The sequence below is a fragment of the Pinus tabuliformis genome, chromosome 7 (genome assembly GCF_031772625.1).
Source record: "Pinus tabuliformis cultivar Carrire ecotype Pingquan chromosome 7, CPIR1, whole genome shotgun sequence".
NCBI classification, from domain to species: Eukaryota; Viridiplantae; Streptophyta; class Pinopsida; order Pinales; family Pinaceae; genus Pinus; species Pinus tabuliformis.
This window is the reverse complement of record NC_142293.1, coordinates 1631886405-1631912224: the sequence shown is the minus strand read 5'-3', so window position 1 is coordinate 1631912224 and position 25820 is coordinate 1631886405.

Sequence of the window (25820 nt, the reverse complement as noted above, 5' to 3'; positions counted from 1 at the left end):
CAAGAGTTCTCAAACAGAGACAGTTTTAAATGCATTGTTTCAGGTTCACATTTTTCCCTTTATCCTGATATTTTCAATAATGGTAATATTTTTCCTCTTGGTATTAATGATATTTCAGAAATTAAAGAGGATGATTTAAATGAATTACCATTAAATTTTTATCAAGATAAAGAAACAATAATTGATCATTCTTTTGCCATTAATGAACATGAAATTCTTGTCCCTCCTTGTTTTGATATATTGGATAAGATAGAAGGGAATTGTAGAGAATATTGTGAAGTCATTTATGATAATTACTCTGACATTGAGGATGTTGATTTCTATTCCTCTCAAGAGAATCCTCATGAGAAAATTCAAATAACACCTGAAAATGAGGAACGCTTCAATTTAGGAATTATCCCAACTAATCCTCATTTTAGAGCAGCGAATTATCTTCATGATTTCACCATTCAAGAAAACATTCCAATTTATGATTCATATCATGATCCAACTCTCATTCATACTCATAATCATAATTCGTTTTCTAATTCACAAGTTGGAATTCAAAATTCTTCAAATTCCATAATTCTGGCCAATCCTTGTGAAAATGAAATCATTTCAAAACAATCCCAATTGTGCTGTAACATTAGTTGTAAAAATAGTGATTTCATTTTAGTTTTTCTTTCTCAGTTATTTTGTTTAAATTTAGATTTATTTTCTGATTTTATTTTGCAAAATTTTCACACTCTTCGTTGGCATATTGAACACCTTACTATCAAACACTCAATTGATGCATTGCCCAATCGGGAAATTCAAGTTTCATATTATAATCATCAGCATCAAAAGATATTAATATTCCAATTGAAATCAATGCTAATGTTTCATCAAGAGCTTCTATCTTTTCAAAGGCAATGTCAACAAGAGAATGTATTTTTGCAATCTGGCCAGCAATTCAATTCAATTGATAAATTGTCATTTTATTTGAAAGGCTTCCATCCATTTTTCATTGACTCATTTGAAAATTGTTTGGAAATTTTCCTTCAAGGAAAATTGTCAATGATTTAACATTTGTGCATAACACTAACAAATTTTTTCAAGTCAAAGAATCTAAAAGCTCATATCCACAATTCGGCCTGTCATCTCCTCTTTTGAATGTTTCCCAATCCTTAATAGAAATCCATCCAGATTTTTGTGATCCAATTGGTATTGAATTGGAAAGCAAATTTCAAGAGAAGGAGATGTTAATCAACTTGCTAACACTAACTGTACATTCTGATTTCAAATTTAATTTTCTTAGTTTAATTAGATTTGTATTTTTATTACTAACATTTGAACTGTACATACATGCATCGATTAAAATGAGAAAATGGCTACATTGGAAATATGACTATACCTAGTCATTTTCATGTATATGGTTAGAATAGGAGTAGAATTAATTTAGTTAGCTTGTTTTATGTAGTTAATTTATTTGCAATAGTTCTGTAGATTTAAAAAATAAAACAAAGCAATCAACCTTCTCATACATGTTCACTGGAAACATTTTTCCTTATCAGAAAATTTTAATTCTTGCTTTCCTTTTTGAAATTTCTTACAGCGATATCTCTGCTCTGCCTATTTTGAATAATGTCTTGATTAAATTCAATTAAAGTTTCACTTGGCATCGACCACCTCAAAGCCATTTTCTTCATTTCGAGATTTCCTTCTAAGATTTTCTTTTGGAATTTATATGATAAAGGGTGAGGATATAAGAGCTTCATGATCTCATTATCCCATGAAAGATATGATTGTCTATGATAAGCTTAATTCTGACTCAATCATTAGTAGTCAGTCTAATCTTTTGCGGTAATCATATGAAGTTCATATTATCTTCCTCAGAATTTTCCAAATGCTGATTTTAAGGATTCCCATTTTGTCGAGTGCACACATTTAAATCTATTTTGATATTTTTCTACAATTAGTGGCTTAATCTCATTCTAATCTTTAGTTTATTATCTGATGCTGTAAAACGCATCATATTCATTTACTAAAGGTATTATTGAACATTCGCTATAACAATACGGATTCTTCTCAAGTTATTCAGAATAAGCAGAGATTATAAATTGTTGTTTCAACTAAAAAAGGGAGCCTATTTTTATATTTATTTCTGGTAAATTTTATATTTCCTGAACATGAATAAACAGATTTTATTTAGGCTGATTGCACACTTAGATTTAGAATAAATGATGAGATGTTTTTGAACAAAGTCAAAATTTTTATAAATTGAAGGAAGAATTTGAAGATTCATAAGGTAAAATTTACAGACAAATTCTTTTCAGGTACGCATTTACAAGTTTATTCTCATCCATTATTAGTTCATATTTTCCTTAGTTTATTTTTGATTTGTGTTTTGTTTTATTCGCAGGTTTTCATTTGTTTTCAAAACTTGAAGTAAGCAGCAAACCCAATTCAAATTTGCAATAGGCTCAGGGAAATTTTATTTGTGATGCATTAGAATTTAAGCATTTTTAATTTTGCTTTTATTCACTTAGAAAACACAATTGAAATTTCAAGGAATATCATAAGACCATTCGCATCATAAGATTTCATCGGAAGTAGTTCTTAGCATTTCTTTTGATCACAAATTGTTCATCAAAGACCTCCGATGTATTATCTTACTCATATGTCATATTGCATTTCGCATATCGGAGCTTTCCAAGTGAAGTATACTTCCATGAACATGAATCGCCGATCTCCGATAATCGACTTTACCAATATTGCGATAAACACATAATTCCGGACCCGATATGAAATTCAAATCAAATTCATATAATATCGCGTTCGCTTAATCGCAATAATGGTAGGAACATAACTTTAAAAGGACCAATCTCTCGGATCCGATATGTTATCAAATTTTCATCATAAAATTATCGGGTCCATTCTTCATCGCAGATCGGCATATTGAGAATTGTTATATCGTGCGCTTAAGATCGCCGATCGCGATCGCCGATTAGTTATGTCATTCATCACATCGCCGATATCGCAATCGCTCCCTTGCAGTTTTATTTATGGTCGATGTCTCGGATCCGATATGTTATTGAAATTCCATCATAAACGTTATCGGGTCCACTCTTCATCGCATATTGGCATCGCAAAAAATATACTGTGTTACATCGGGTACCCAAAGTTTGCCGATTGCCGATTAAGCTACGTCATCCACGGCATCGCCGATAGTGCAATCATATTCATCACATTTTTTATGCTCACATCACTTCTCTGAATCTACGATGTGCGTTTTGCGATACGGGAAGCACAATGTAAATATTTTCCGATCCCTAATATAATATTTCTTTAATAACGTGATCGCTTCATTTCATTGCACATATTCTCATCGCATGTTCTTAATCGGCAATTTGCCAATGCAATCTTTGATGCGATAGCTTCCAATGCATGCCTTTGAGCCATTAACATTTAATCGATAAATGGCATAGCAACAAAAGTGAAGTCTTGCAAATTAAAATTCAAGCATGGTGAAGAGACATGTGATGCGAATCATCCGATACAACGATATATTATTTTAGAAGCGAGCTTGGGTAATCACTATGGTAAGAAAGTAGTTAATGACCAATTTGCAGCATATTTAAACCATTTTGATTTCTCATACATTTCAGTTTTAAATATATAATTCCATAATTAAAAATGGAATTCAAGACCTCTCTATCTTCATATTTAAATTTTATTATCATAGAATTGGTCTTGATTCTGGACAATTTATAAAATCATGGAGTTTATATAAAACTAATAATATTTTGAGAAACAGTCATTACTGCAAATTCTCATTTTCATTTCTAATGCATTTCTTTTGATTTCAATTCTCTTGAGCACTAAGCATTCCATTTTTACTGCTTGCTTTAGTTTAAATAAAATAAATAATGATTTTGGGGTTATATGATTTTGGTTAGTTTGACTTTTTCATGTTTTTAATATTAATTAAAATAAGAAGTCAGCCACTTTGGAGAAACTGATACCTTTCAGGTAAGATCAAAAGCAATGATCCAATGGTAAGATTCATGTACCCACTTTCATTAATTTCCATTTCATCAATCTAGTTTCATTTTTTGTTTTTAAATTATGCTGATATAAAACTTTGTTTTGCAGCTCTCCAGTTGAAGTTTCCAATCCTCCGTCAGATCATATTTTCAAAGTCCATACTCTTCTTCTGGCTTTATTTCAATAAGCAGCGATAATCTTCATCGAAACAGCTACACCAGGAAGTTTCTGAACCTTTAATCTGTTTCTTTAAGCATTCATTTTCTTTTGGAAAATGATTAAGATGATGATTGGGAACAAGAAGACTCATATCAAACAGAAATTATTCATTGTGGCTGAATTTTACGATCACTGTTATCTAAAAGCCTAAAGCATTCACAACTTTGCAAAGTATGTTTTTCTGAATCTCAACATAAGAAGGAATGATTACATGCTTATTTTCGTTTTCTTCATATTGTTGGAGACATTGGTATAAAAATTCTTGTTTGAGTTTATCTTGCGAGACTTGGATTTTCCTTTCCATTTTTAGAGATTTCTTTGTTTTTATTTTTGTTCACTGATTTCTTTTCTCATTTTAGCATAAGACTTTTTTTCTTTTGGTTTTCAGTTTTGATTTTGGTGACTTTGCCATTATTTATATGGAAGGCCTATTTATTACCTAACTGTGGTCAACATTCATGGAGAAAAATTGTTAATAGTTACCTATTGGCATTTTCTTAAAACTCTTTGTAAAGTTTGATTTTCTTATTATAAAAGTAAACATATTTATGGAAGAGATTACCAATCAAGAGAAGTTGGCAAAGTATCATAAAATCTGAAAATTTCTTTTTCATCAAATTGTAATCATTTTGAGATTTCAAAATTTTATTAGGATCTTTCAGAATTCTATCATCAGTCAAGAAAATTTATTTTAAACCAAGTAAAGACACTTTACAGCAAAGCACTTTTAACTCTGAAATTGTCATTCTTAACTCTTAAGGAGTCAATGATTCTCCCTGTCGCAAAGAGTTTTATTTTTCTAGAGGATAATCCTGAAATATATTTAAACTTAGAAGATAAGAGGTCTCATCATGAGCCTGCTTACCATGATCATAGGGGAAAATAGGCTGACATTACCAATACTGCTAAACAAACCAGGGTAATGGCTTATGATTGCAAACAATTATAAGACAAGGGGTCTCATCACGAGCCAGCTTGTTCAGTCCAATTTTAACCAGTGAATGGCATTGTCAACTATCTGGCTACCATACTAGGACAATGGCTTTTAAGATTTAATAAAAAAATAAAAAATAAAATAAAAAGTAATACATATATAAATGGATTTATCTCTAGGACAATAATTCTTGAAAAGATGGGATTCTGAATCATTTATGATTAAAAGGTAACCTTGTCGAAACTATAGATGTTTGCTGGCAGCAGTGGCTCTACCTATGACAAAGGAGTATATTTCAAAAGCTAAGCTGTAAAGTGACCCTTGCTTTATCTCTACAACTAATTAAGGACTGATGTAGAGTTTTGAAATATTTTAATGAATGAGGAATTTTAAGAAAAATTACAATTAGATGATTCTTGCTTTCAGTCAGACTAATGAACCTAGTCAAGCATTTCACGCCAAATTTTCTCTTCTTTAATTATTTTTACTTCAATTTTAGGAAAATCTCATTCATAACAAAAAGAGATAACTGGTTCTTCTCCCGTGTGTCGCCAATTGTTGTGGTAAAAACACAACACCCCCCATTATTGATGCGTCCACTTCGAATAATGGGGACCCTTTCCATAAAATTTTGGCTAAACACCTTTTTGGAATTTTATTTTAGTTAATTGCCCTACGCTTTCGTTAATTTTTAGTTTTCTTTGGATTCTTGTTTTGATTGCTTGTTAGAATCGATTTTTTATAAGCTTCACATTGACGCTTGTTTCGCCTCATTTGGTCAACTGGTTTGAAAATGGCACTCCTTTGAAGTCTCATCATTTATTTAGCCTGGGTTAAAAATGCGTAAAATGTACAATATTGCGTTTTGTAGATAAATTAGTTTAATAATGCATTCATTTTAAATATTAACCCGTAGAGAATTTTACTAACATTTTTTCATTTTTCATTTTTCGGCCAAATCATTAAGTATCGAGATTAAAGAAGTTTACTCCAATTTCTAAATCAATTATTAATCTCGAAAACCCAAAATTTTCGAAGTGGCTGTAGTTTATTTTTATTTTTACTTTTATTAAGAGTGGCTGTAGTTTATAGAATAACTCTCATAAAATAAAACTAAAATAAAAATTGATATTAAATCTTAATTTAATTAAATTAAATTAATATATAATTAATTTAATTAAATTAAAATTTAATATATAAAAAAATATATATATAAAAACATATTTCGCAATCGGGAGTTTGTATCGCATCGGGAGTTTTAACTTGACACATTTTAAAAGGCCCCGACACTTCATATCCCCGATCGCCGATTATTAAAAAGTTCACATATCGCATCGGGAGTTTTCATATGACAAAATTTGAAAACCCCCGATACACCTCCATGCTCCGATACCCGATAAGCCTTCTCGACGCCGATATTACATCGGGGAATTTCGCTTACCTCATTATCCATTCCCCCGATTGCCGAAAAGTGAAAACGAATAAAAACAAGTTTTATATGTTGGTTCAAACGACTTGTTCCATGGACTCATACGTATGGTAATATGGTAAGTTATAGTATTTTATATATATATTAGATATGGTAATATGGTTGGTTTATATGTGTAATATTAATTAGTTTATATTAAGATGTAATATGTAATGTATTATATTATTTAAAATAATATGTAATATATATTATATTATTTAAATTAATATGTAGTATTTAATTAATTTGATTAATTTAAATTTAATTATCATTTAGATTAATATTGATTAGTTTTTAATCGAAATAGATTTGTTTATAAATAGTTAATTAAATATTAGTTAGTTAAATTAATAAATAGTTTAGTTTATAATTAACAATTAAATTAGAATTAATTAGAGACTAATTTAGGATTAGTTTTTAATTACAATTTTTTAGCCCAGCAACAGAATTTCCAGATTCATGCCAGATTTGACTCATCAACTTTGGAAGCTCATAAGATGAGTTATACTTGGCCAAATGAGGCCCAGGACGGCTCATTGGAAAGAGAAAATCAAGGAAAACATTTTGGAGGAGGTTTCACCAACAGATTTGATCATTTATTGGGCCAAAAATCAGGCAGAAGATCAGGCTCCGAATTTTGAAAACAAAATCATTTTTCTGAGTTATTTCTTCAATTTCATTTATCTAAAGCCTCTTCTAATTGCAGATCCATTGGTCAATGATATCCTTTACCAATCAAACCATTCCAAGCATCAATACAGAGCTTATATTTTGTTTTCAATTATTTATTTAAATAAAATTTGATTGGGTTTGATTTAATTGCCAGAAAAGATATTTTGATTGCATTTTAACTTATTTTGATTTCTTTTGCAGGAAAACAGTGGAAAAGATATGGAGAAAAGGATTTCAAGCAATGAGAATGCTCCAGCAATTGAAGATCAGAATTAGGAGCAAGTAAAATTATATTTGGCAGATTTCTCTTCAACAAACTCTCCTCTCCAAAATTCCTTCACAAATATTATAAATAACATATTGCAGAATGTAAAAGGGGCTGCTCTCCTTTGCAATTCTAGACTTCTAAAAGCACTACTGTAATAGGAATTTAGAGTTGTAGGAGAGAGGAGAGAAAATCTCAGATCTGGGGATTATTGAGGATTTTTCCTTTGTAGCTTGAATTATATATGAGGGGCAGAGTTTGCACTATTGTGGCTCTAGTTTTAAAGGCAGAAGTTCAAGCAATGTAAAGGACTGTTGGAGACCAAGATCAGAGAAATGGATGCAATAAATTGGTATTTTTTATACTACTATTTCAAATATCAGTTTCATTTTTATGGTAACAGGAATGTGTCATTTTATTCATGTTTGTGCACTATTGTCAATATGGGTAGTTTGTCTCAATGTTGTTATCATGTATCTCTGTTCTTATGGATTAATTTCTGATTTCTGAGTGACTATTTACTCAGAAATCTTCCTTATTAAAACTGATTTATTGAATGATAATATGTTGTGAATTATTTCCACATATTATTGTTTAGTTATTGGATTTGCTGATTTGATAATCAATATCATTTATGTGAACTACTTCCTGAGTGTTGTTGGTTTATTATTTCAGTTAAGAGGTCTCAATAGGATGTGTTTTGATATCCATAATATCAGTTAATTGAACTACTTCATTAACTTGGTATTCATTATAAACAAGACATATCTAAATCTCAATACTTTAATTATCTTGCTCTTAGTTGGGTTAGATCTATATCTGCCTAATTAAGATAGGATTTAGATTAGTTTCTTTTGCTTGCATCATAGAATAAGCTTGCATTTAGAGTAAATTCTACATTCTTTTAAGTCCTCTCCTCAAAGAGGCAAAACTTTAGCTGTGGCTTGGCTGAACCCAAATCAGCTTAAGGGTCATTCTCTTGCCTGATCAGCAAGAAGAAGTGATCTGATGTCCCTGTCTATTGGTAGTTAAAGATACATTATAAACCAATAGCAATAGGGAGAAGGTAACTGGACCTAGATAAACAGTCGGAGCCACCACAACAAACGGAAAAGGAGCTGCTTTTAAGGTCCGAACCGGGTGGTTATCCCCCAATGTTGTTGCAGCGATTTTCGAGGCATCAACATTTTTGGCGCTAGAAGGAGGGCCTGAGATTTTTGTCTGTTGGAGTCTTTTCAATTTTAATTCTTTATTTATTGTAATGGCTCCTCTTGACCTTCCAATATGGAGTTGTATCCATGGAAGTGCATCCTCCAATACTCCACCCGAAGTGGTAAGACTCTTGTCTCAGGTAAAGTTCAATGGTAAGAGAAATTCTTCTGCTTTTAATCATGTATTTCAATTTATTCAAAATGTTTCAAATTATGATTTTCAAGGAATTGATGAAGGCATCTTATGCAGAATTTTTACTCTCACATTTGCGGCAAAAGCCAGAAGCTGGTGTAAAACTCTTCCAGTTGCTTCAATTCACGGCTGGGATCAATTTGTTACAATTTTCATTTCTAAATTTGACGCTACAATTATGAACAGGTATGTGAAGAAATTGAATATCTACGAAGGTTTGAAAATGAGTCTGTTAATGATTTTAACATTCGATTTCATTTGAATTGCTTAAGATTTAAAGACGAAGATAAACCTACGGAAAAAAAAATCATTAGATTGGTTTGAATATGTTTGTTCTCTGCCTCCCATTCCTAATCCATATGAAATTAGTTCAAGTTTTGTTTCATCCCCTTCCAACATAAATGAAAATCCCAACGTGGATGTACAAATAAATGGTGATGAAGCGGTTTCACAAAGCTTGGAAAATATTTCCATTCAAATGCAAGAAGATAACAACAGCAATTTTGGAGAAAAAGCCGCATTGAAATCTGAAAGCTACTCTGAAGTAAATACGGAAAATCAAATCGCAAATCAACAAGTACAACCAGCAATCAAAATGCAAACTGCTGTACAAATTTCCGAATTTCTCCATGACAAGCAAATGCCAAAATTAGAGAAGAAAAACAGCGTTCTTCAAGAAAGCATACGCACGCAAAGGAATGATCTGCAATCTGAAATTTACAATGAGCATAACGAACAAGAGTTCTCAAACAGAGACAGTTTTAAATGCATTGTTTCAGGTTCACATTTTTCCCTTTATCCTGATATTTTCAATAATGGTAATATTTTTCCTCTTGGTATTAATGATATTTCAGAAATTAAAGAGGATGATTTAAATGAATTACCATTAAATTTTTATCAAGATAAAGAAACAATAATTGATCATTCTTTTGCCATTAATGAACATGAAATTCTTGTCCTTCCTTGTTTTGATATATTGGATAAGATAGAAGGGAATTGTAGAGAATATTGTGAAGTCATTTATGATAATTACTCTGACATTGAGGATGTTGATTTCTATTCTTCTCAAGAGAATCCTCATGAGAAAATTCAAATAACACCTGAAAATGAGGAACGCTTCAATTTAGGAATTATCCCAACTAATCCTCATTTTAGAGCAGCGAATTATCTTCATGATTTCACCATTCAAGAAAACATTCCAATTTATGATTCATATCATGATCCAACTCTCATTCCTACTCATAATCATAATTCGTTTTATAATTCACAAGTTGGAATTCAAAATTCTTCAAATTCCATAATTCTGGCCAATCCTTGTGAAAATGAAATCATTTCAAAACAATCCCAATTGTGCTGTAACATTAGTTGTAAAAATAGTGATTTCATTTTAGTTTTCTTTCTCAGTTATTTTGTTTAAATTTAGATTTATTTTCTGATTTTATTTTGCAAAATTTTCACACTCTTCGCTGGCATATTGAACACCTTACTATCAAACACTCAATTGATGCATTGCCCAATCGGGAAATTCAAGTTTCATATTATAATCATCAGCATCAAAAAATATTAATATTCCAATTTAAATCAATGCTAATGTTTCATCAAGAGCTTCTATCTTTTCAAAGGCAATGTCAACAAGAGAATGTATTTTTGCAATCTGACCAGCAATTCAATTCAATTAATAAATTGTCATTTTATTTGAAAGGCTTCCATCCATTTTTCATTGACTCATTTGAAAATTGTTTGGAAATTTTTCCTTCAAGGAAAATTGTCAATGATTTAACATTTGTGCATAACACTAACAAATTTTTTCAAGTCAAAGAATCTAAAAGCTCATATCGACAATTCGGCCTGTCATCTCCTCTTTTGAATGTTTCTCAATCCTTAATAGAAATCCATCCAGATTTTTGTGATCCAATTGGTATTGAATTGGAAAGCAAATTTCAAGAGAAGGAGATGTTAATCAACTTGCTAACACTAACTGTACATTCTGATTTCAAATTTAATTTTCTTAGTTTAATTAGATTTGTATTTTTATTACTAACATTTGAACTGTACATACATGCATCGATTAAAATGAGAAAATGGCTACACTGGAAATATGACTATATCTAGTCATTTTCATGTATATGGTTAGAATAGGAGTAGAATTAATTTAGTTAGCTTGTTTTATGTAGTTAATTTATTTGCAATAGTTCTGTAGATTTAAAAAATAAAACAAAGCAATCAACCTTCTCATACATGTTCACTGGAAACATTTTTCCTTATCAGAAAATTTTAATTCTTGCTTTCCTTTTTGAAATTTCTTACAGCGATATCTCTGCTCTGCCTATTTTGAATAATGTCTTGATTAAATTCAATTAAAGTTTCACTTGGCATCGACCGCCTCAAAGCCATTTTCTTCATTTCGAGATTTCCTTCTAAGATTTTCTTTTGGAATTTATATGATAAAGGGTGAGGATATAAGAGCTTCATGATCTCATTATCCCATGAAATATATGACTGTCTATGATAAGCTTAATTTTGACTCAATCATTAGTAGTCAGTCTAATCTTTTGCGGTAATCATATGAAGTTCATATTATCTTCCTCGGAATTTGCCAAAAGCTGATTTTAAGGATTCCGATTTTGTCGAGTGCACACATTTAAATATATTTTGATATTTTTCTACAATTAATGGCTTAATCTCATTCTAATCTTTAGTTTATTATCTGATGCTGTAAAACGCATCATATTCATTTACTAAAGGTATTATTGAACATTCGCTATAACAATACGGATTCTTCTCAAGTTATTCAGAATAAGCAGAGATTATAAATTGTTGTTTCAACTCAAAAAGGGAGCCTATTTTTATATTTATTTCTGGTAAATTTTATATTTCCTGAACATGAATAAACTGATTTTATTTAGGCTGATTGCACACTTAGATTTAGAATAAATGATGAGATGTTTTTGAACAAAGTCAAAATTTTTATAAATTGAAGGAAGAATTTGAAGATTCATAAGGTAAAATTTACAGACAAATTCTTTTCAGGTACGCATTTACAAGTTTATTCTCATCCATTATTAGTTCATATTTTCCTTATTTTATTTTTGATTTGTGTTTTGTTTTATTCGTAGGTTTTCATTTGTTTTCAAAACTTGAAGTAAGCAGCAAACCCAATTCAAATTTGCAATAAGCTCGGGGAAATTTTATTTGTGATGCATTAGAATTTAAGCATTTTTAATTTTGCTTTTATTCACTTAGAAAACACAATTGAAATTTCAAGGAATATCATAAGACCATTCGCATCATAAGATTTCATCGGAAGTAGTTCTTAGCATTTCTTTTGATCACAAATTGTTCATCAAAGACCTCCGATGTATTATCTTACTCATATGTCATATTGCATTTCGCATATCGGAGCTTTCCAAGTGAAGTATACTTCCATGAACATGAATCGCCGATCTCCGATAATCGACTTTATCAATATTGTGATAAACACATAATTCCGGACCCGATATGAAATTCAAATCAAATTCATAAAATATCGCGTCCGCTTAATCGCAATAATGGTAGGAGCATAACTTTAAAAGGACCAATCTCTCGGATCCGATATGTTATCAAATTTTCATCATAAAATTATCGGGTCCATTCTTCATCGCAGATCGGCATATTGAGAATTGTTATATCGTGCGCTTAAGATTGCCGATCGCGATCACCGATTAGTTATGTCATTCATCACATCGCCGATATCGCAATCGCTCCCTTGCAGTTTTATTTATGGCCGATGTCTCGGATCCGATATGTTATTGAAATTCCATCATAAAAGTTATCGGGTCCGCTCTTCATCGCATATTGGTATCGCAAAAAATATACTGTGTTACATCGGGTACCCAAACTTTGCCGATTGCCGATTAAGCTACGTCATCCACGGCATCGCCGATAGTGCAATCATATTCATCACATTTTTAATGCTCACATCACTTCTCTGAATCTACGATGTGCGTTTTGCGATACGGGAAGCACAATGTAAATATTTTCCGATCCCTAATATAATATTTCTTTAATTACGTGATCGCTTCATTTCATTGCACATATTCTCATCGCATGTTCTTAATCGGCAATTTGCCAATGCAATCTTCAATGCGATAGCTTCCAATGCATGCCTTTGAGCCATTAACATTTAATCGATAAATGGCATAGCAAAAAAAGTGAAGTCTTGCAAATTAAAATTCAAGCATGGTGAAGAGACATGTGATGCGAATCATCCGATACAACGATATATTATTTTAGAAGCGAGCTTGGGTAATCACTATGGTAAGAAAGTAGTTAATGACCAATTTGCAGCGTATTTAAACCATTTTGATTTCTCATACATTTCAGTTTTAAATATATAATTCCATAATTAAAAATGGAATTCAAGACCTCTCTATCTTCATATTTGAATTTTATTATCATAGAATTGGTCTTGATTCTGGACAATTTATAAAATCATGGAGTTTATATAAAACTAATAATATTTTGAGAAACAGTCATTACTGCAAATTCTCATTTTCATTTCTGATGCATTTCTTTTGATTTCAATTCCCTTGAGCACTAAGCATTCCATTTTTACTGCTTGCTTTAGTTTAAATAAAATAAATAATGATTTTGGGGTTATATGATTTTGGTTAGTTTGACTTTTTCATGTTTTTAATATTAATTAAAATAAGAAGTCAGCCACTTTGGAGAAACTGATACCTTTCAGGTAAGATCAAAAGCAATGATCCAATGGTAAGATTCATGTACCCACTTTCATTAATTTCCATTTCATCACTCTAGTTTCATTTTTTGTTTTTAAATTATGCTGATATAAAACTCTGTTTTGCAGCTCTCCATTTGAAGTTTCCAATCCTCCGCCAGATCATATTTTCAAAGTCCATACTTTTCTTCTGGCTTTATTTCAATAAGCAGCGATAATCTTCATCGAAACAGCTACACCAGGAAGTTTCTGAACCTTTAATCTGTTTCTTTAAGCATTCCTTTTCTTTTGGAAAATGATTAAGATGATGATTGGGAACAAGAAGACTCATATCAAACAGAAATTATTCATTGTGGCTGAATTTTACGATCACTGTTATCTAAAAGCCTAAAGCATTCACAACTCTGCAAGGTATTTTTTTCTAAATCTCAACATAAGAAGGAATGATTACATGCTTATTTTCTTTTTCTTCATATTGTTGGAGACATTGGTATAAACATTCTTGTTTGAGTTTATCTTGCGAGACTTGGATTTTCCTTTCCATTTTTAGAGATTTCTTTGTTTTTATTTTTGTTCACTGATTTCTTTTCTCATTTTAGCATAAGACTTTTTTTCTTTTGGTTTTCAGTTTTGATTTTGGTGACTTTGTCATTATTTATATGGAAGGCCTATTTATTACCTAACTGTGGTCAACATTCATGGAGAAAAATTGTTAATAGTTACCTATTGGCATTTTCTTAAAACTCTTTGTAAAGTTTGATTTTCTTATTATAAAAGTAAACATATTTATGGAAGAGATTACCAATCAAGAGAAGTTGGCAAAGTATCATAAAATCTGAAAATTTCTTTTTCATCAAATTGTAATCATTTTGAGATTTCAAAATTTTATTAGGATCTTTCAGAGTTCTATCATCAGTCAAGAAAAGTTATTTTAAACCAAGTAAAGACACTTTACAGCAAAGCACCTTTAACTCTGAAATTGTCATTCTTAACTCTTAAGGAGTCAATGATTCTCCCTGTCCCAAAGAGTCTTATTTTTCTAGAGGATAATCCTGAAATATATTTAAACTTAGAAGATAAGAGGTCTCATCATGAGCCTGCTTACCATGATCATAGGGGAGAAATAGGCTGACATTACCAATACTGCTAAACAAACTAGGGTAATGGCTTATGATTGCAAAAAATTATAAGACAAGGGGTCTCATCATGAGCCACCTTGTTCAGTCCAATTTTAACCAGTGAATGGCATTGTCAACTATCTGGCTACCATACTAGGACAATGGCTTTTAAGATTTAATAAAAAAATAAAAAATAAAATAAAAAGTAATACATATATAAATGGATTTATCTCTAGGACAATAATTCTTGAAAAGATGGGATTCTGAATCATTTATGATTAAAAGGTAACCTTGTCGAAACTATAGATGTTTGCTGGCAGCAGTGGCTCTACCTATGAAAAAGGAGTATATTTCAAAAGCTAAGCTGTAAAGTGACCCTTGCTTTATCTCTACAACTAATTAAGGACTGATGTAGAGTTTTGAAATATTTTAATGAATGAGGAATTTTAAGAAAAATTACAATTAGATGATTCTTGCTTTCAGTCAGACTAATGAACCTAGTCAAGCATTTCACGCCAAATTTTCTCTTCTTTAATTATTTTTACTTCAATTTTAGGAAAATCTCATTCATAACAAAAAGAGATAACTGGTTCTTCTCCCGTGTGTCGCCAATTGTTGTGGTAAAAACACAACACCCCCCATTATTGATGCGTCCACTTCGAATAATGGGGACCCTTTCCATAAAATTTTGGCTAAACACCTTTTTGGATTTTTATTTTAGTTAATTGCCCTACGCTTTCGTTAATTTTTAGTTTTCTTTGGATTCTTGTTTTGATTGCTTGTTAGAATCGATTTTTTATAAGCTTCACATTGACGCTTGTTTCGCCTCATTTGGTCAACTGGTTTGAAAATGACACTCCTTTGAAGTCTCATCATTTATTTAGCCTGGGTTAAAAATGCGTAAAATGTACAATATTGCGTTTTGTAGATAAATTAGTTTAATAATGCATTCATTTTAAATATTAACCCGTAGAGAATTTTACTAACATTTTTTTTCATTTTTCATTTTTCAGCCAAATCATTAAGTATCGAGATTAAAGAAGTTTACTCCAATTTCTAAATCAATTATTAATCTCGAAAACCCAAAATTTTCGAAGTGGCTGTAGTTTATTTTTATTTTTTACTTTTATTAAGAGTGGCTGTAGTTTATAGAATAACTCTCATAAAATAAAACTAAAATAAAAATTGATATTAAATCTTAATTTAATTAAATTAAATTAATATATAATTAATTTAATTAAATTAAAATTTAATATATAAAAAAAATATATATAAAAACATATTTCGCAATCGGGAGTTTTAACTTGACACATTTTAAAAGGCCCCGACACTTCATATCCCTGATCGCCGATTATTAAAAAGTTCACATATCGCATCGGGAGTTTTCATATGACAAAATTTGAAAACCCCCGATACACCTCCATGCTCCGATACCCGATAAGCCTTCTCGACGCCGATATTACATCAAGGAATTTCGCTTACCTCATTATCCATTCCCCTGATTGCCGAAAAGTGAAAACGAATAAAAACAAGTTTTATATGTTGGTTCAAACGACTTGTTCCATGGACTCATACGTATGGTAATATGGTAAGTTATAGTATTATATATATATATATTAGATATGGTAATATGGTTGGTTTATATGTGTAATATTAATTAGTTTATATTAATATGTAATATGTAATGTATTATATTATTTAAAATAATATGTAATATATATTATATTATTTAAATTAATATGTAGTATTTAATTAATTTGATTAATTTAAATTTAATTATTATTTAGATTAATATTGATTAGTTTTTAATCGAAATAGATTTGTTTATAAATAGTTAATTAAATATTAGTTAGTTAAATTAATAAATAGTTTAGTTTATAATTAGCAATTAAATTAGAATTAATTAGAGACTAATTTAGGATTAGTTTTTAATTACAATTTTTTAGCCCAGCAACAGAATTTCCAGATTCATGCCAGATTTGACTCATCAACTTTGGAAGCTCATAAGATGAGTTATACTTGGCCAAATGAGGCCCAGGACGGCTCATTGGAAAGAGAAAATTAAGGAGAACATTTTGGAGGAGGTTTCACCAACAGATTTGATCATTTATTGGGCCAAATATCAGGCAGAATATCAGGCTCCGAATTTTGAAAACAAAATCATTTTTCTGAGTTATTTCTTCAATTTCATTTATCTAAAGCCTCTTCTAATTGCAGATCCATTGGTCAATGATATCCTTTACCAATCAAACCATTCCAAGCATCAATACAGAGCTTATATTTTGTTTTCAATTATTTATTTAAATAAAATTTGATTGGGTTTGATTTAATTGCCAGAAAAGATATTTTGATTGCTTTTTAATTTATTTTGATTTCTTTTGCAGGAAAACAGTGGAAAAGATATAGAGAAAAGGATTTCAAGCAATGAGAATGCTCCAGCAATTGAAGATCAGAATTAGGAGCAAGTAAAATTATATTTGGCAGATTTCTCTTCAACAAACTCTCCTTTCCAAAATTCCTTCACAAATATTATAAATAACAGATTGCAGAATGTAAAAGGGGCTGCTCTCCTTTGCAATTCTAGACTTCTAAAAGCACTACTGTAATAGGAATTTAGAGTTGTAGGAGAGAGGAGAGAAAATCTCAGATCTGGGGATTATTGAGGATTTTTCCTTTGTATCTTGAATTATGTATGAGGGGCAGAGTTTGCACTATTGTGGCTCTAGTTTTAAAGACAGAAGTTCAAGCAATGTAAAGGACTGTTGGAGACCAAGATCATAGAAATGGATGCAATAAATTGGTATTTTTAATACTACTATTTCAAATATCAGTTTCATTTTTATGGTAACAGGAATGTGTCATTTTATTCATGTTTGTGCACTATTGTCAATATGGGTAGTTTGTCTCAATGTTGTTATCATGTATCTCTGTTCTTATGGATTAATTTCTGATTTCTGAGTGACTATTTACTCAGAAATCTTCCTTATTAAAACTGATTTATTGAATGATAATATGTTGTGAACTATTTCCACATATTATTGTTTAGTTATTGGATTTGCTGATTTGATAATCAATATCATTTATGTGAACTACTTCCTGAGTGTTGTTGGTTTATTATTTCAGTTAAGAGGTCTCAATAGGATGTGTTTTGATATCCATAATATCAGTTAATTGAACTACTTCATTAACTTGGTATTCATTATAAACAAGACATATCTAAATCTCAATACTTTAATTATCTTGCTCTTAGTTGGGTTAGATCTATATCTGCCTAATTAAGATAGGATTTAGATTAGTTTCTTTTGCTTGCATCATAGAATAAGCTTGCATTTAGAGTAAATTCTACATTCTTTTAAGTCCTCTCCTCAAAGAGGCAAAACTTTAGCTGTGGCTGGCTGAACCCAAATCAGCTTAAGGGTCATTCTCTTGCCTGATCAGCAAGAAGAAGTGATCTGATGTCCCTGTCTATTGGTAGTTAAAGATACATTATAAACCAATAGCAATAGGGAGAAGGTAACTGGACCTAGATAAACAGTCGGAGCCACCACACCAAACGGAAAAGGAGCTGCTTTTAAGGTCCGGACCGGGTGGTTATCCCCCAATGTTGTTGCAGCGATTTTCGAGGCATCAACACCATCGTAAATGATATTGCATGTTTTCTACTTACACCAACTCCATCTAGAACTTGATCCTCATGAATATCAAAAGAAACATTCGAAGCGGGTGAACACAAAAAATCATAATCCATAGGAACAAAGGAACCAAAGGATAGAGGGCGAGGAGATAACACTTCATCACAAAAATTAGATTCGTAGTCCAAACTTGCGCTGGAATTATGAGTATGTGGGTGGGAGAAGATGATGGTAAATCAGTGGATGAAATCTCAAGTTCTCCTACCTCAACATGCAGGAGTTGTTTGATTTAAAGGAGATAAAGAGTCACTTGGTACATCAACCTTGTCCATCGCATATTTAGAAGTTCTAATACCGACGTATGTTTGGAGGCTTTCAAAATATTCATATTCATGCGGATTCTTCAAAATGTGAACACACATTTTTTAGTTCTCTTTCAATAAAGGCCAATCAACATCATCTTTAGAAAAATCAAAACAAAAATGAACGAAACGATCGTGAAAATCAACAAGAGATTCATCAGATGCTTTTAGCAATCACATAATTCTCTTGAGCATATATTTATAATCATACCTATCAAAGGCACGGTAACATTCTATGGCAAGATTTTCAAAAGAGTGTATAGAGGCGACAGACAATGTGCAACACCATCCCCTTATGTGCCCTTCGAACATGAGAATGAACAACCTACAATCAAAATCCTCACAATGGATATTGTGTTTTGTGAAGAATTTGAGAAAATGGGCGGCGTGCTCAAAGAAGGTTGTTTCACCCTCGCCATCGAATTTAAGATTAGACAAGCCATCAATGTTTCTGGCCGGCACTTTTAGATTTGCGGTTCTAGAAAAACATGTTGGGGTTGTGATTTGGGGACAAGCTGTTAATGAGTGCAGAAAATTCAAACAGACCTCATGGCCTCATCTTATCATCTAGCCCTCCCTCTAGCACCAAAATTTTTTATGGTACTGGACCCGCCGACATTCAAGGGATCTCCACGATATGAAGTCCCAATTAGACCTAACACCTTTTGGCATAGGAGTCCCATCTGGAATATGGCCCAATCGTTGATGCAGTGGGTTTTAATGATGTGTCTTGGATGCAATAACACATAGAGTGATGTATTATGACTTTGGTGAGAAATGTTATCACCAAAAAATGATCACCTAGCCATTTCTAACTAGGTGGATCGAAATACACCATGTAGAATAAATTTTACCATAGTAAAATCACTTTCTACATGGGAAATAATTTAGTAAACCATTTTTATTAAATTATTTCTGATTAAAATTGAAAACCCCATGAGAATAATTGAGTAACTCATTATTTATTTAATGTTCTGTATGAATAATTATCAAATCATTATTTGATAATTATTCCTTGCCACATTTGACTAAATCACATAGGAATAATTAAATAAATCATTATTTATTTATTATCCATTAATTGTATTTTTTGGAATAATTGTTAAATCACTATTTAATAATTATTTCAATTTCATACCATTCTTATGTTGGAAATAATACTGAGGGGGGGGGGGGGTGAATCAGTATTATCAGATCAGATAAAACTTTTCAATTTCATACTCAGAAACATATACGCTACTTCAATTAAGTGAACCCGCGTGTACACGCTACTGTGTCTAATGCAACTAGCGTATATCTAGAGATCTTATAATTCAGTTAGCTTAATCTTCAGTAAATGCATCAGAACATTATTAAGCATATTAACAGTAAACAGGTGCAGTATAATAGAACAGAACATCACACAAGAGCCACACACATGAACACCATGATATAAGGTGGAAACTCAATGTGGGTGAAAACCACCAGCTGCAATTTGTCTCTTTCTTCTTTAATAAGAAACTTCTTTTACAATGTACTAGTGCAGTCCTTTACCAGTACGCAGGCTAAAACCTGCAGAGGGCTACAACCCTCTCTCGTTTTCCAACTACTTCTGGAAGGGAGCTAGAACCCCCTCAGCTCTTGTACTAGCCGATCCATTCACTAGTACGTAGGTGCTGACCCTACAACCTTCTTTCCTTCAGGGACCATGTTTCATCAATTTTCAGACTGGATCCAAGAGTACAAAACAAACATTACTGCAATACAATCATCAACTTATACTTGCATCATAATTCATTAAACAACCCAATACTGAATCACTGAAACCATGTCATCAAGAACACAGAACCCAAACCAGAGCCCAGAACTCTACAACAACCACTAGAATCAACAGCAACCTGAAATATCAAATCTTCTTATGCATACGCTACTTCACTGTACCAAAACCGCGTGTATACGCGCTTTCTCCAAAGGCAACCCGCATGCAGATCTAGAAATAATTACTTATGCCTTCGCTGTCAGATCCGACCCTTGCCAAGCGTCCCGAACAGATAAACAGCAATACCAGATCTTCTCACTTCTTCAGACACACAATACATGCCCTTTGCCTAATGATCTTCTACTTATATAGCCTTAGGCCCTTCACAATACCACGGGCCAAAACCATAGTAACACAATACCATCAACTTCAAAACTAGGGATCGACACGTCCGTCGAGACACCATGGTCCAAAACCATAGTCACAACTTCCAAGGACTAGCCGTCACGGACCAAAGATAGGTTTTCCACATACACGCTCTTTTACTGAAGCCAACCTGCATGTACACGCGACTTGATATATAGCGAACCTGCGTATATGCAACTTGGTATATAGTGAACCTGCTTGTATACGCGACTTGGTATATAGTGAACCAGCGTGTATATATTTTCTCTTCATACTTGTAGTCTGATCATCAATTCCTTGCTGCTATCCTTCTGCACTATGATTTGTCATCAGTGTGATTTGCCATCAAGGACAACACTTGTCTCATAATGCCAACAATCTCCCCCTTTGGACTTGATGGCAACCACCACACCAAGTCACTCTCCCCCTTTGACATCAAGGGCAAAGGGCGGACCAAGATATTTTCTTCTTTGGTATACCTTCCGCTGTCCATACTGTTGTCCATACTCTCCCTGAGTACATGCTGAAGTTTCTGATTTGGCTCCCCCTTTGTTTATGCAAAAGTGTACCAATCTATCCATGCTCCCCCTGAGCAGATGCAGGTTCTAAGACCAGCCATTCAGATCTGTACCATAAGCATTAGTCTGCAATACTATTCCTTTGATCAAACAACAAGATGTATCATTTAGTTTCATCAACAACTTCTAACCATAATGCCAACAATTATTTGAAATACATGCTCCCCCTGAGTGTGAGCCAACCATTTCCTGAGTCTGTTCTGCTCCCCCTGAGCCTGAGCCAACCATGACTGAACCTGGATCTGTTCTGCTGCCCTTTCTTCATATACGCGACTTTGCAGCCTGTAACTCGCGTATATACGTGACTTGTCTTCATTATATCAGCGTATGCAAGGAATACTGAAATTCATCACTTTCAGATTCCCCTGTGTCTGTTATGTCAGCTGACTGAGTTATGCCACACTTTTCTATCTCTGTCTTCTTCAATTCCTGGAACTGTGATGATGTATGGTCCTCTTGTTTTGAATTTTGAAATCTGCTCCTGCATTCCCTTGCTTTATGTCCATATTTGTTGCATGTATAACATCTTACATATTTCATGTTCCTTCTATCACAATCAATTGCTTTGTGTCCATATGCATTGCAGGCAAAGCAATATCCTCTGAAATACCTGGGATGCAATGATCTTTTGTAATGGTCTTGAACCATTCTACTTCTACATCTGGCTGCAACATGTCCAAGATTATGACATACATGACATTCAACATTATTCAGTGGAGGAGATAATCGTCTATCACGTCCATAGTTAGGATTAAAGGATCTTCCTTGAGGAATTTCTTTCCTTGGTTGTTCCTTGTTGAGCATTTCAGATTTCTCCTTAGAATTTCTTGCCTCACCTTGTGAGCTAGATTCACCTTCAACATATTCATGAAAACCAAGACCAGTTTTGATAGCAGGAGACCTTTGGCTATTAAGAATATCATCCAAGACTTTAGTACTATCTTGAAATCGTAAAAGCTTATCCTTTTCTTCTAGTTTACCTTTCAAGATATTTACCTCAACTTGATGTTGTTCTTCCTTTTTCAGATACTGATTCCTTAGGTCTTCTTCAACTTTTCTTCCTTCTTCCACTTGTCGCTTTAGTTTGATCACTTCGTGTTCTTGATCTTCAAGATCTTCTTTTAGAGAGAGAATCTTTGATTCAAGTCTCTGAATAGTTGTGCTCTGATCCTTTACTATATCCTGTAATTGCTCCCTTACCCTGGTTTCTGTCTCCAATTGTTCTTTTAATTTGGCAACTTCTTCAGTTTCTGCATTCTTCTTTTCATGTGCCATGAGACTTTTAATATCTTCGCTATTATTGGATGAAGCATTCTTCTTTTCATGTGCCATGAGACTTCTAATATCTTCGCTATCATTGAATGAACTTTTAATATGGGTATAATAGCTTCTACCATCTTCTTCAGATATCTTTCCTTTGTTATGAGGGCATCTAGCAGCATAGTGACCAACTCTACCACATAAAAAACATTTGAAGGGTAGCTTACCTTTGAACCGTCCAGTTCCCCGTTCAAGATTCTTGACAAAATTTACCTCATCTTCTTCCTCTGACACTTCAAATGCGGCTTCTGGTGGTACCTCTTGTCGCATTTCAAAAGCAGTTAAGATCCCGTGAAGCTGTGACATGGTGATTTTCTGCACATTCTCCTTTTCTTCTATGGCAGATACTTTAGAATCAAATTTAGCAGACAGAGATCTCAAAACCTTTTCAACTAAGACAACTTCCTCAAATTCTTCACCCAGGTCCCTCATACAATTCACAATCTCATCCATACGCAGGAAATAATTAGCTATGCTTTCATTACTATGCATCTTAAGAGTTTCATACCCGATTCTGAGAGTTTGAAGCTTTGCTCTTTTTACCTGATCATCTCCTTCGTAGCTTGTAACGATTTTGTCCCATATTTCCTTAGCTGATTTGAAATGCATGATCTTCATAAATTCTGATTGTGTCAAACTACTCAATAGGACAGTAACCGCTTTGGCATTGAGTTCATATTGCTTTTTCTCTGTTGGATCTGTAGGAGTTGCTGATGGGAATTTGTATCCTCCTTCTACGATTCCCCAAACTTCTGCTCCAAGTGATTGTAGATATGCAGTGGTTCTTATCTTCCAGTGAGTAAAATTGTTCCCGTCAAAGACTGGTGGCCTGATGTGTGCCTCTCTTTCTGGATTAGCCATTCTGATGGATCTTTTCCTTCAAGCGATCAAGCTTCCTCTGAAGGACTTGCTCTGATACCAATTGTTGGAAATAATACTGAGAGGGGGGGTGAATCAGTATTGTCAGATCAGATAAAACTTTTCAATTTCATACTCAGAAACATATATGCTACTTCAATTAAGTGAACCCGCATGTACACGCTACTGTGTCTAATGCAACTAGCGTATATCTAGAGATCTTATAATTCAGTTAGCTTAATCTTCAGTAAATGCATCAGAACATTATTAAGCATATTAACAGTAAACAGGTGCAGTATAACAGAACAGAACATCACACAAGAGCCACACACATGAACACCATGATATAAGGTGGAAACCCAATGTGGGTGAAAACCACCTGCTGCAATTTGTCTCTTTCTTCTTTAATAAGAAACTTCTTTTACAATGTACTGGTGCAGTCCTTTACCAGTACGCAGGCTACAACCTGCAGAGGGCTACAACCCTCTCTCGTTTTCCAACTACTTTTGGAAGGGAGCTACAACCCCCTCAGCTCTTGTACTAGTCGATCCATTCACTAGTACGTAGGTGATGACCCCACAACCTTCTTTCCTTCAGGGACCACGGTTCATCAATTTTCAGACTGGATCCAAGAGTACAAAACAAACATTACTGCAATACAATCATCAACTTATACTTGCATCATAATTCATTAAACAACCCAATACTGAATCACTGAAACCCTGTCATCAAGAACACAAAACCCAAACCAGAGCCCAGAACTCTGCAACAACCACCAGAATCAACAGCAACCTAAAATATCAAATCTTATTATGCATACGCTACTTCACTGCACCAAAACCGCGTGTATACGCGCTTTCTCCAAAGGCAACCCGCGTGCAGATCTAGAAATAATTACTTATGCCTTCGCTGTCAGATCCGACCCTTGCCAAGTGTCCCGAACAGATAAACAACAATACTAGATCTTCTCACTTCGTCAGACACACAATACATGCCCTTTGCCTAATGATCTTCTACTTATATAGCCTTAGGCCCTTCACAATACCACGGGCCAAAACCATAGTAACACAATACCATCAACTTCAAAACTAGTGATCGACACGTCTGTCGAGACACCATGGTCCAAAACCATAGGCACAACTTCCAAGGACTAACCGTCACGGACCAAAGATAGGTTTTCCGCATACACGCTCTTTTACTGAAGCCAACCTGTGTGTACACGCGACTTGATATATAGCGAACCTGCGTATACGCGACTTGGTATATAGTGAACCTGCTTGTATACGCGACTTGGTATATAGTGAACCAGCGTGTATATATTTTCTCTTCATACTTGTAGTCTAATCATCAATTCCTTGCTGCTATCCTTCTGCACTATGATTTGTCATCAGTGTGATTTGCCATCAAGGACAACACTTGTCTCATAATGCCAACATCTTAATCCTCGCAAAATAATTAATAAATCATTTTATTTGTTAATTATTTCTAAATAAAGATATTTGACCATTTTGAATATTGTTTCCCTCTCCAAGAAATATAATAAAGTATTCCTAACGATTAGATCTTGATTTGGTTAATATTATTTTATTATTTCCTATTTTCGAGGTCAACCTAATACTTTGTTATAAATAAGAGGGTTTTCCATTCAATCTTTCCCATGGTTATTATCATCATCACCACTATCGTCTTCTTGCATTTGAACTCCCACTAGAGTTCTACACAATGTTTTGGGTTTTTCACATATTGAGAGAAAGAATCGATTACTGAAGTAGCAAGGACATCAAAGGACCCGTCCCACGGATAGGGAAGGGTCTCCTTCACCAGGTGTTATCAATAAAGATTATTGTTCATTTAAAAGTTTTTCCATATTGGGTTATTACATTGGATTTCTATTGGTGTTTGCTATTTTGGATTGCATATATATTTTATTGCAGTTTTTTCTCATTTTATTATTGCAGATCTGAAGTGTAAACAGCCACAAATTGTTGTTAGGGTCATTTGTCACCAATGACTTAAGTGAAGTTTTTCTGGTACACCTTCCAAGAAATTTCATACTAACAATTGGTGATTCTGTTAGGGAAGTAATTTAGTTCCTGGGTGAATGTAGTTTTAGTGAATTTCA